Genomic DNA, 13,184 nt, shown 5'->3' with positions numbered 1-13,184 from the left:
TGGAGCTTTGTTGGTAGGTAAATTGTCTAGGATGGATTTTACAAATCTTGTCTGTATTTTAAGTGGGGCAATTTCGGGAGAATCAAGTTCCAGTACTGAGACATTCTGGCTGGTATCATCTATGGTAGAGTTTCTTGCAAAGGTACTAGCAAAGATATCTGCTTTCCCACGTGGGTCATTTGTAATATTGCCAACTGAAGATTTTAGTGGGGGAATGGAAGATGACTTGTTAAAGTTATTATTGAAAGAATTAAGAGTTGACCAGAATATTCTATTGTCATTAGGGTTGTTAAGTAGTTTTGATGCTTGCTTTTGAAGAAAGTTTGATTTAGATAGATTTAATACAGCTTTTGCATGATACCAATACACCTGTCCTGTATAAGACAGGCTTAGCATGTTTTAAATTTGGACAGCATTAGCGCCTAAGTGGTGACATGCGGAGGTCTATTGTAAAACGTTTCAAGGAAAGAGATGTGATTCTTACACCCTGAGTCGGACACATTAAGAAAATATTAAATTATCTTACTTTAATCAGTAACGTAAGACGATATAATGGTATGTAAATTTGAACAAACTATAAATAATTGAAAATGCCAATACATTTTTTCTTTATTTTCATATACAGTACGAGTATTTTCTTTCTACTGCAAATGTAGAAGATTTACATATATAAAAGAAACAAATTTGTTCATGCAAGCAGCCCAGTAACTTTAATTCTCTTTTGTCAGTCAACGTATCTCCAAAATAACAATAAATTATGTAATGAATTAAACAGGTATCATTGTAAGTTAAACCAACTCACTTCATCTTCAGAGCTGCTTTGAGTCCGTCCATAACATCTTCTCCCACGACCATCAAGTTCCCAAGTTTTCTAAAGGTACTTGATTCAGAGTTTAAAAAGAATTTCTTGAATGGATCAGCATAAGATTCCATTGTCACCCTGTAGAATGTAAGAAAAATTATTTAATTAGTATTTTACTGAAGTCCTTAGAATAATGCAGCACCAATACGTAACTTCAAAACACAAGTAGTAATATTTTTGTTTACTCTAACTTGACCCAAAATTGCCATCTTTGCATCTCAAATGCTGAATTGTGACAATAAATTAAAACCAAGAAGCGGTGCCAAGGCACAGCAAACCCGTCCCCAGCAGTCATTTTAGTGCTGATGTGTAAACACAACAGGATATCGGCTTATTATAACAAATCAGATTTGGTGTGAATTGCGAGAAATTTGACGATTTTATGCTCATTTGAAATTTTAGGCCCGACCCACCTGACACTTGACACCCCCTATCGCTAGCTGGGGGATGATCCCCCTGATGTAATGAGGCATGTTATAGGATGCAGATTTGATAGATTCACTATAAGATTTGTTTCCTGTCGATATGACGAATTTAAAAGGAGTTATGGTGATTTTTTTTTTTTTACATTTGTTGGCCTTATAGCACAGGCCTTGGCTCAATTTGGTCCAATATTTAATCAGGTGAACAGAAGGTCATAGCCCATTATCCCTGTAATTTTCGTCAAAATCGCCCCAGTAGTTTTCATGTAATGTTGTTAACAGATAGACAGACACATAGACAGACAGACAAAAATCAAAGAAATCAACAAAAAACAAAGAGACAAACCGACTGGAAACAATAGCCGTCCCCGAGTCCCTCCGGGGAGGGCGGACAGGTAATGAACAGAATAATTTCCAGTGTTAAAGGATGTGTGGATCCAGTCCACGTATTAAGGCAGATAGTGGAGGGAGCATAAGTGAAGGACTGTATGGCAGAGATCTTTCTTGAAAATAATGCATGTGTGAGTGAATAAGGTTATGAAAGCGGTGTGCACAGGAGTAAAAAGAAAGAAAAATGTAGAATTGGAGATATATATTGAGGGATGAAATATTTCAAGAATAGTCTATGTGGATGGTGTTTTACTTGGTACTAGAGAATATAATTTTTAGATTCATTCAGTGTTGTCCTGCTTGTGAACAAACATGTTTAAAAATTAACGTATTGTTATGAAGGGGGTTTTACCAGTTTGATAGTCTCGTACCTTCGAGACGTTTCTGGTACTGTAAGTTTCAGTACGAGTTGTCAGAGTTGCCAATTTTCCTGGTGTTTGTGAGCATAGTTATTTCGTAAGTTATGCATTAATTTAATGTGCTTTTTCTCAGTAATGTTTTATTTAAGTAATTGTTTTTAAATTATGTAATTCAAGTTCGTATGGTTAATGATTTAGAGTGTTATGTAATGTGAGAACTTTAGCATGTTTTGATGTCTCGTAGTTGGTAACTGTTGTTGCTAGGGGCTCATGCAAGACAGTATGTCCTAGAATGTTGGAGAAGTGGACGTTTCTAGAACAATGCAAGCTTATATAAGGATGGGGTAGAGATTATTACAAGTTTAGTCGGGTGTCAAGTCAGTTTGGAGTTTAGTCGGGTTTCAGGTCAGTTTGTGTGAAGTGCAGTCAGTGTCAGTGAAGACTGTATGTTTTTGGTACTTGAAAAAACAGTGGCAAACAGTGACGGGTTATTGAAGTTTGTATATCAGTGGAACTTAAGAAGACAGTGAAGTGTATTAAGTGTAATTACTGTCAGTGAAGATTATTTTCAGTACTTGTGTAATAAGTGATGTGTCAGCAAGCATTAAGTGTACTAACTGAGAAGTGTTGTTAAACATTAAGTGTAACTGCAATCAGTAAAGTGTGTATAGCTCCAGTGCTTGTGAGAACAGTGAAGTTGAAAAGCATTAGGTGGAATTATTTGGAAAATAAAGATAGTGAACTTTAAGGAGCCAGTGTTCATTTTCGCCTCAGCTGATCTTGTGTACTGCACACCTAAAGGCTGACCATAAGAAGAACAACTCACTGGGCAACGTCCTTCCTGTACTGTACTACTGCTGTTGGAGCCTGTGGCAGTATGGGGACTTGGACGTAACACTGGTGTCAGGAGTGAGGATTATTATTCAGGGCTGCAGTGAGTCTAACCTTCGGCATGGAAGCGGAAGGTGTGAAAACAAGGTCTAGAGCTGGACAGGAGGAGGAAATTTCCCTGGTGACAATCGTGAAGCTAATACAGCCACAGAGTGATAAACTACAGGCAGCACAGAATGCAGGACAGAAAAAGCTCGAAGAACAATTACAGGCACAGAACGAAGAACAGAAAAAACGATATGAACAGCTTCAGGAGGCACTACAGGAGCAACAGAGGGAATAACAGCTGAGAATGAAAGGACAGCTAGATGCTTTCATGGGGGAAATGAAAGAAGAACAGGAACAATTGAAGGAGGAGGTATACGCTGAGCTACGGCAACAGAAGTATGAGGTAAGAAATAATGTGACAGAGTGTCAACAGCATATAGACGAACAACTGAAGACGATTAGTGAGGAAATAGTGACAGAGTGCAAACAACATGTGGACAACCAGCTGAAGATTAGTGAGGGAATAGTGATGGAGTCCAGACAGCATGTAGATAACCAGTTGAAGCATGTAGTCGACCATGTGAAAATAATTAGTGAGAAAATTGAGGCTGTAGGGAAATATTGCACTGCTGAGCCTCAGGTTAGTGTACAGGGAGCATATGAAGGGAATGGACAGTGTAAGGTGAATCTCGACGGATCCCAGCCATCTAAAGGTAGCATTACAGGGTTGAAAAATCAGAGTGCAGAAATTTTAAGTCCTGGCCTTAATTATGATGCCCCAGTTTTTAGGCCCCAAACTAAAGAAACCTCAGGAATTTGATGGTAGATTATCTTGGGAAGCTTACCGGGCACAGTTTGAGTTACTTGCGGATCAAAATGGTTGGGATGATAGGCAGAGGGCAGTGCAGCTTGCAACTAGCCTTAACGGTGCCGCAATGGAAATTCTGGGTCAGATGTCAGTGATGGAGAGGAACAATTATCAGTCCCTAGTAGAAGTGCTGGAGCGCAGATATGGAACCATGTACTAGACGGAGGTTTATAGAGCAAGATTTCGGAGCCGTGTATGGTCTCGAGGAGAATCTCTACAGCAGCTTGCTCATGACCTGGAGAGTATGGCATATAAGGCGTACCCTGGAGCAGCACCTAACCTGTTGGCTATTCTACTGAGGGACCAGTTCATCGATGCTCTTGATAGTGCAGAGTTGAAAGTGCAAGTGAAGCAGGCACAACCAAGAAGCATGCAAGAAGCGCTAGCCAGGGCACTAGAATTTGAGTCCTATGTCAGGTCCTGTACATCCACCTTTCAGGCAGGTCGTAGTGCAGGATTCAAGGCAAGAAAGGGGCAGGTATGTGAAAAGGAAAAATTTGAGGGAAGTTGCTGGTACTGTGAAAAGCCAGGACACAGAAAAGAGGACTGCTACAAGTGGAAGAGGGAACAGGAGAAGACCGGAGGAGGCTGCTGGTACTGTGGGAAGTCAGGGCACAAGAAGGAGGATTGTCACAAGCGGAAGAAAGAGCAAGAACAGAGCAGTGTGAGGAAATCTTCAGCTGTAACAAAAGCGTGTTGGACGTGTAGTGAGGTGGGACACTTCAGTTCAGAGTGTCCGAAGAAGAAAAAGGATGATAAGGAGAAGGTTGCAGAAGACCAGAAAGAAACGGGAAACTAGTGGAGGCTGGTGTGAAGGGGCAACCACCAGCCAGCTCTTCCCAAGTAGCCCCACCACCGAGAAAATGCAAGAGGACGGCGATTGATAGTGTGCGAATAGACAGAAAGATAGACGGAAGGAAGTGTTCCCTGGTGATTGATTCGGCCTCAGAGCAGACTTTTGTGAGGCCTGACGTGTTACATCATCGGTATCTGCCTGAGTCATCAGAACAACTGTGTGGCGTAACTGGGCACTGTGCGGAACTGAGGGGACCCCTGGATGTCCGGATAGAAGTGGCAGGGCAAGAGGCTACTCTACCAGTATACGTGGCCGACATGGAAGATCCTTGCCTTCTGGGTCTGGACTACCTTATGTCCATGGGATGTGAGCTGGACTTCTGCTCCATGAAGATGAAGGTTCGGGGAAGGTCGGTTCCTGTCGCAGAAGTGAAATGTACCAATTCTGGTGGCGAGGTGAGGGCGCTTTGTACTACAGTGATACCCCCAAAATCAGAACGGTTGCCCCAGTGTAAGGTGAGTGGCTCTTTTGACAGCTGTATAGGGGTAGTGGAGCCTGATGTACGGTGCAAATCGAAGGCCGGGGTGATGGTGGGGAGAACACTGGTGGAAACAGGTGCAGAAGAAGTGCCAGTAGTGGTGGCCAATTTCTCCCGTGAGGCACAGAAGATCAACAAAGGAGAAATTGTGGGACTGTGCCAGGCTGTGGACCCTGAATGGCATCAGAAGGCCTGTAAAAAGAGCATAGTCAAGGAAGACGGGTATGTGCCAGACCACCTACAGGACCTCTTGTCAAGGAGTTCTCAATGCCTGGATGGGTCACAAGTGCTAAAGTTGACGCAGCTGCTGACGGAATATGCTGATGTCTTTTCCACGGGAGACCTAGACCTGGGGTGCACTGATCTGGTGGAGCATAGTATAGACACTGGGGATCACCGCCCAATTAAACAGCCAGCATGGAGGATGGCGCCAGCCCAACGGCAAGAAATTGAAATGGTAATGGAGAATTTCCATAGTCAAGGAGTAATAGAAAAGTCCAGTAGTCCTTGGGCATCAGCAGTGTTTCTCGTGAGGAAAAAGGATGGCTCAGTAAGGTGCTGTATAGACTATCAAGCCCTGAGTGAAGTGACAGTGAAGGATGCATACCCCTTGCCAAGAACTGATGACACCCTGGATGCTCTGTCAGGTGCTAAGTGGTTCTCCACCCTGGACATGAAGGCAGGATACCACCAGGTCAAGGTTGCAGAGAAGGACAAAGAGAAGACAGCCTTTTCATATGGGTGAGGTTTATGGCAGTTTAAACTGATGCCATTTGGCCTATGCAATGCCCCAGCTACTTTTGAATGCCTCATGGACCGCGTGCTGGACCCCAAGAAAAGGAAGTAAAGTACCATTGTAGGTGAAAGCGGCGTCCGTACTGACCCAGAGAAGGTGGCAGCTGTGGAAAACTGGCCAGTTCCAACTTGGGTGAGAGAGCTATGGATCTGGGCTTGTGCACCTACTATTGGCGCATTGGCAACCTCTCCAGTATTGCCGTACCCACACCAGAATCAGCCATTTATCTTGGACTGTGACGCTAGAGACCATGGTAATGGTGGAGTCCTGTCACAGAAGAAGAATGACAAGGAGTATGTGGTTGCGTATTACAGCAAGAAGCTCAGCCCACCGGAGCAGAACTACTGTGTGACCCGTAAGGAGCTCTTGGCAGTGATGAAGAGCCTTGATTTCTTCCATCCCTACCTGTATGGGTCAAACTTCATCATCAGGACGGACCATGCTGCACTCAAGTGGCTGAAAACGCTGAAGAATCCAGAAGGACAACTGGCACGCTGGCTCGGGAAGCTAGACCAGCACAATTATGAGGTGCAACACCGTCCTGGGTGGGTACATACCAATGCTGACAGCCTGAGTCGTCGGGCTTGTGATCCAGGGTGCCAGCAGTGTAGTAAAAAGGAAGATCACAGTAAGAAATACTGCCATACTGCAATGACAGGGCCAGCATCAGATGAAGACCTGTAGAGGATGCAGATGGAGGATGCAGATTACAGCCAGTGCTAGAGTGGCTGCAGCAGAGTACAGTGCGACCATGTTGGGAAGAAGTTTCCAGGTTGAGCCCTGCGACCAAGAGCTACTGGAGTCAGTGGGACCTTCTTCGCTTGAGCAACGGACTACTGGAGTGTCAGTGGGAGACAGCCGATGGCCTCAACAAGTATTGGCAACTGGTGGTTCCGAAGAAGATGAGGTCAGAGATCTTGGATGAGTCCCATAACAAGATCACTAGTGGGCACCTGAGAGTGAAGAAAACTTTAAGCCGGCTGCGACAGAGGTTCTACTGGATTGGCATGCGTCAGGATGTTGAAGAGTGGTGTCGGGCCTGTGATGTGTGCTGTGCCAAGAAGGGACCCAAGAAACGTGGTTGCGCCCCTCTTCAGCTGTACCAAGTGGATGCACCGATGGAAAGAGTTGCGGTGGACATTGCTGGACCTTTGCCACTTACTGAGAGAGGAAACCGGTATATATGTGTCGCCATGGACTACTTCACAAAGTGGCCAGAAGCCTATCCCATCCCCGATCAAGAGGCTGCTACTGTTGCTCAGGTGTTGATTGATCAGTTTTTCTGTCATTTTGGGATGCCACAAGAGCTACATTCAGACCAGGGTAGAAACTTCGAGTCTGCTGTGTTCCGTGAGTGCTGCAAGTTATTGGGGATCAAGAAGACCAGGACGACCCCCCTAAGGTCACAGTCAGATGGGATGGTGGAGAAATTCAACTGGACCCTGGGGCAAGGACTGGCCAAGTACTGCATTGATGGACAAACAGACTGGGACCAGAAATTACCTGCTTTACTGATGGCATATCGGTCTGCATCCCACGAGTCTACTGGCTACACTCCTGCAAAACTGATGTTGGGCCATGAGTTACGTTTACCTGTCGACTTGTTAATGGAAAGACCACCTGGCGAAGAGCTGCCTACAGACACTACCGGCTATGCGAAGCACCTTCAGGAAAGGCTGGCTGAGGTACATCATCAAATGCGAGGAGCCCTCAAGTTTTCAGGAGAAGTGATGAAGTGCAAGTATGATGCCAAGGCAAGTGATGTGAGCTTCAAGGATGGTGATCAAGTCTGGTTATACAATCCTCAGCGTAAGAAGGGACAGTCACCAAAGTTGCAGAGCCCATGGGACGGGCCTTACACTGTGTTGGACCGCCTATCGGACGTAACATATCGGATTCGGGGAGGCAGGAAGTCTCGCCCAAAGGTGGTACACGTGAATCGTCTGTGGCAGTACCATGGGCCAAGATGGTACAGCTGGGATGTCTCTGAGGAATTGTGCTCACCTGCAGCCGAGGATGTTGAGGACCAAGGAGCTGAAGTGCATGAAGATGGTGACAGTTTCCCGAGGGAAGAATTGAATCAAGAAGAGGACCAAGACCTTCCTGGAGTAGTGGACTATGTGGAGGAACAAGGACATCGTCGGAAGCAGCATAGAAGAAGACCTGATAAGTTGAAAGATTATCTTGTGTATAGTTAGATGTTTCATTAGAATTAGGGTTTATGTTTATGTTTGTGTATACTGTGTAGTTTTGTCGGGACGACAAAGAACTAGGGAGGGGGTAGTGTTATGAAGGGGGTTTTACCAGTTAGGTAGTCTCGTACCTTCGAGACGTTTCTGGTACTGTAAGTTTCAGTACGAGTCGTCAGAGTTGCCAATTTGCCTGGTGTTTGTGAGCATAGTTATTTCGTAAGTTATGCATTAATTTAATGTGCTTTTTCTCAGTAATGTTTTATTTAAGTAATTGTTTTTAAATTATGTAATTCAAGTTCGTATGTTTAATGATTTAGAGTGTTATGTAATGTGAGAACTCTAGCATGTTTTGATGTCTCGTAGTTGGTAACTGTTGTTGCTAGGGGCTCATGCAAGACAGTATGTCCTAGAATGTTGGAGAAGTGGACGTTTCTAGAACAATGCAAGCTTATATAAGGATGGGGTAGAGATTATTACAAGTTTAGTCGGGTGTCAAGTCAGTTTGGAGTTTAGTCGGGTTTCAGGTCAGTTTGTGTGAAGTGCAGTCGGTGTCAGTGAAGATTGTATGTTTTTGGTACTTGAAAAAACAGTGGCAAACAGTGACGGGTTATTGAAGTTTGTATATCAGTGGAACTTAAGAAGACAGTGAAGTGTATTAAGTGTAATTACTGTCAGTGAAGATTATTATCAGTACTTATGTAAGTGATGTGTTAGCAAGCATTAAGTGTACTAACTGTGAAGTGTTGTTAAACATTAAGTGTAACTGCAATCAGTAAAGTGTGAATAGCTCCAGTGCTTGTGAGAACAGTGAAGTTGAAAAGCATTAAGTGGAATTATTTGGAAAATAAAGATAGTGAACTTTAAGGAGCCAGTGTTTATTTTCGCCTCAGCTGATCTTGTGTACTGCACACCTAAAGGCTGACCATAAGATGAACAACTCACTGGGCAACGTCCTTCCTGTTCTGTACTACTGCTGTTGGAGTCTGTGGCTGTGTGGGAACTTGGATGTAACAGTATCAATGGATATAAATAAAACACTACTGTAGTTGATGGTTTAATCCGCCCCATCCCGACCAATTTCCCACCACTGACTCCCCCCAGTCCCGACCAATTTTGGAGAAAAATTTTTTGGCTCAAACCTCCGCTTTTGGTGGGAAACATAGAAAACTCATAGAGAAATCGCTCACCCGAGGTTCAAAATACTCAATACAGGTAGCTATACCCCTTTCCTTACTGGGTTTTCTCTCAGGCTGGCTCCAAAGAAAACGAGTTCTATGGGAGGGTAACTATTCCATACCACTCATAAACGGTATTTATTCATTTATTTGGTACATATTTATATGTAGTACGAGAGTATATTGGTTTTCAGACAGTGATACAGGCAATATAAGCATTGCTTCACACACCAAGTACATCAACATGCCTGACCTTTTTTGGCAACATTACCTGCTCATCATTTCTGACTGTTTCTTCCTCTAATGCTATGTAAACTTTGTCCTCCACATTGTCATCAATTGGGGAACCACTCTGGCCCTGAATTTCGTACCGTGGAACAGTATGTCTTTACTGGCCAGGTCGCTGGTAACAGGTGAATTGCCGAGACAATGGCATGCGGGGGGGGGGAGGTCATGCGGGGTAAGGCATTATCCTTGCCTGGCATCTCGTAGAGGAAAGTGTTCCATGTATATGTACCAAAAATCACACTCGATGAAAATTGTGCAAATTAGGGACCTTGCAATTGATGCGCGTTTATATACGTCAGTGGGACTGACAGTGACAAAACATGTGGAAGTATGTATACATCAACGGGATGCGGCAGATTAAAACTAACCCAGTGTGTGATGTATTGTTAATGGGGGGGAAATATAGAACTCCTGAGAGAGTTAAAGAATTTGGATGCAGTGATAGAGCAGAGATAAATATCCAAAGGACCCAACATAATCTCAAATTTCAGTTTCATCTAGCATCTTTGCGTCCAAACTTTTGTCCACCGATATCTCACCTGTCAACTACATTGACCAGCTCCTCAACAGTCTCCGCTCTGGGTGGCAGCCTTGGGAGGGTGAGGGAGGCGATGAGGCTACCGCGATATGCTGTGCCCACAACCACACCGAAGAACAACCAAGTGCTAACCAGGATATGGTTGGACTGGCTCGTTGAGAGGCGTCCATACAATCCTTGACCCAACAGGGTGCCCACAGACTCCAGCACAACCGACCCAGTACTCAGCTCTCCATGCCGTGTTTGCCACATTTTACTCCTCGTGATCTGTAAAACATACATAATTATGCAGTGATATACATATACAGTGTTATGAGCACGTAGTTTTTTCTTTACTGTGTCATATGGGCGAGCAATGGTGTTTCGAACAGTGGGAAGGTTTTAAAAAATATCAGTCAGGAACGAAAGTGCACTTCGGTGCATCAGATACTGTCAAGAAAGCACATAATTATAATGAGGTCATTCATGCCATTTTTTTTTTTTTCCCTGGAGCTGCTTGGTATATCCGCTTTCTTGAAGAAATTTTTGTCTTTCTTTGCGTTTCCTAATCTAATTTTTCGGCTACATATAGGCGCTCTAAAATAGTGAAAATGCCATGGAACTGTCAGATATTGGTAATGGTTGCAGTGAAGGTATGATGTACTGTTCATTTTATTAGTTCATTTTATTGTGGCTGGATAAAGCACTTTGTTCATCAAAAACAGATTGGCCGTAATGAAACAGTATGAAAGCAGAAATTATTAATAATGCCATGTTGTGGTTTCAAGAAATAAGCAGCCTACCACTTACATGACAGTGGCGGTTGTAGAGGGGGCTGCACGTGAGATGTAATAATCCAAACCCTCCCTATACTCATCTATACCATAGATATGTGCTCCAGCAAAGTGAATAAGAAAATGTATAAAAACTGTAATTCATATATATATATATATATATATATATATATATATATATATATATATATATATATATATATATATATATATATATATATATATATCATCATCATCATCAGCCGTTGAGGTCCACTGCAGGACCGGCCTATCCCTACCGAACTAGAGACGATAAAGCCAATGTATCACTACCCAGTGGCTTAGGCTGTCTGGTAGAGACTGTATGTAGGGTTAGAAGTGCTTGTGAGTGTAATTGTAATGTTGTAGTGGCTTTGGATGTGTGTGTAGTTCACAGACTACACCAGTGTCGCATACTATAAAGTATGCTTGCACCCAGTCAGCTTGCACAGGCTGATTACACTTGGTTCACAGACTACACACACACATCCAAAGCCATTGCAACATTATAATTACACATACAAGCACATACAAAGACTTCTCACCCAACATACAATCTCTACTAGACAGCCTAAGCCACTTTGTAGAGATACATTGGCACATTGGCTGTATCGTCCCCACTTAGGTGGGGATAGGCTGGTCCCGCAGTGGACACTCAAACGATTGATGAGATTATATATATATATATATATATATATATATATATATATATATATATATATATATATATATATATATATATATATATATATATATATATATATATATATATATATATATATATATATATATATATATATATATATTCTTATGGCATGAATGTAACATCATCCAAGAAGAGTCGATGTACTTTAAGCTGTAATATGAAACTAATAATTTTCCATTACATTTAACACTGTCTCTGATTTTCAGTTGTGAGTCTCCTGTTAAACAATCACTTGAACGTATCATATGGTGTTAACTGGAAAAAATAACAGAATTACCCCGACAAAGAGAGGGTTAATGGTACTAGAATAACCACGTGTCTCCACTGACTCGCTCTCCTGTCTAAAAACCATATATTGTTGGCTCATGTTATATACAAGGGAAGAACAAGACAAAGAGACCATGAGAGGATTAAATACATTATTGTCCTTTGTGAGTTTAAAACAATTAAGAACATAATCAACAGACAGATGTGGCACCATACGGGACTTCACTAAAGTGAAGAACCATACTGTTTATTGTTAGTGTAAAATTCATCTGAGTAATAATCCTGAAGAGAAGTACCTGGCCTGTGAAAATATATTTAAGTGTGTGAATAACAGTGGAAGACGGCCCAGGGCTGCTGACAGACAGTCCCACTTCTAAATTCATGATGACGATAAAACAGCAACAACAGTTAATAATAATAATAATAATAATAATAATAATAATAATAATAATAATAATAAATTCATTCTTAGATCTTTAGTGGAAAGTTTCTAGAGATGGGGAAGAAGTTGTATGCAGTTTTCATGGATTTGGAGAAAGCATATGACAGGGTGGATAGACAAGGATTGTGGAAAGTATTAAGAATATATGGAGCAGATGGGAAGTTGTTGAATGCTGTGAAGAGTATGTATGATGGTGCTAAGGCTGCAGTGCGTGTGGATGGTGAACTGAGTAAATTTTTGTCTTTGAAGGTTGAGTTGAAACAGGGATGTGTCATGTCTCCATGGTTGTTCAATCTGTACATGGATTGGGTTATAAAAGAGGTGCAAAGTAGGGTAGGGGATGTTGGAGTGGCCCTTTTGAGAGAGGGTAGTGTTTGGAAACTCCCTGTACTGTTGTTTGCAGATGATACAGTGTTGTTGAGTGAAGACGAAGGGGAGCTGCAAGGCTTGGTGGATAAGTTTGGGAGAGTGTGCAAGAAACGGAATCTAGAGGTGAATATAGGGAAGAGTAAAGTGATGGTCTTTGTGAGAGGTGAAGTCAGTGAATGTACAGCGAGGTTGAATGGTGAATAATTGGAAAATGTGAGAACGTTTAAGTACTTGGGTAGTGTGATGAGTAAGGATGGAGGTTTGGAGGGTGAACTGCTTGAAAGGGCACAGCAGGGAAGAAAGGTTGCTGGTTCCTTGAAAGCAGTGATAATAAACAGGAAAGTGAGCATGGAAGTGAAAAAGTTACCACATGACAGTATTGTGATACAAACTATAACGTATGGAAGTGAAGCTTGGACGTGGTTGGAAGGACACAAGTCAAGAGTGAGAGCAGTGGAAATGAGTTATTTAGAGGAGCCTGTGGAGTCACATGGAGAGATAGGCTG

This window comes from Coenobita brevimanus, chromosome 40 (assembly GCF_032717465.1).
Source record: "Coenobita brevimanus isolate Jiangsu-jjx chromosome 40, ASM3271746v2, whole genome shotgun sequence".
NCBI classification, from domain to species: Eukaryota; Metazoa; Arthropoda; class Malacostraca; order Decapoda; family Coenobitidae; genus Coenobita; species Coenobita brevimanus.
This window is presented reverse-complemented; position numbering follows the sequence as displayed.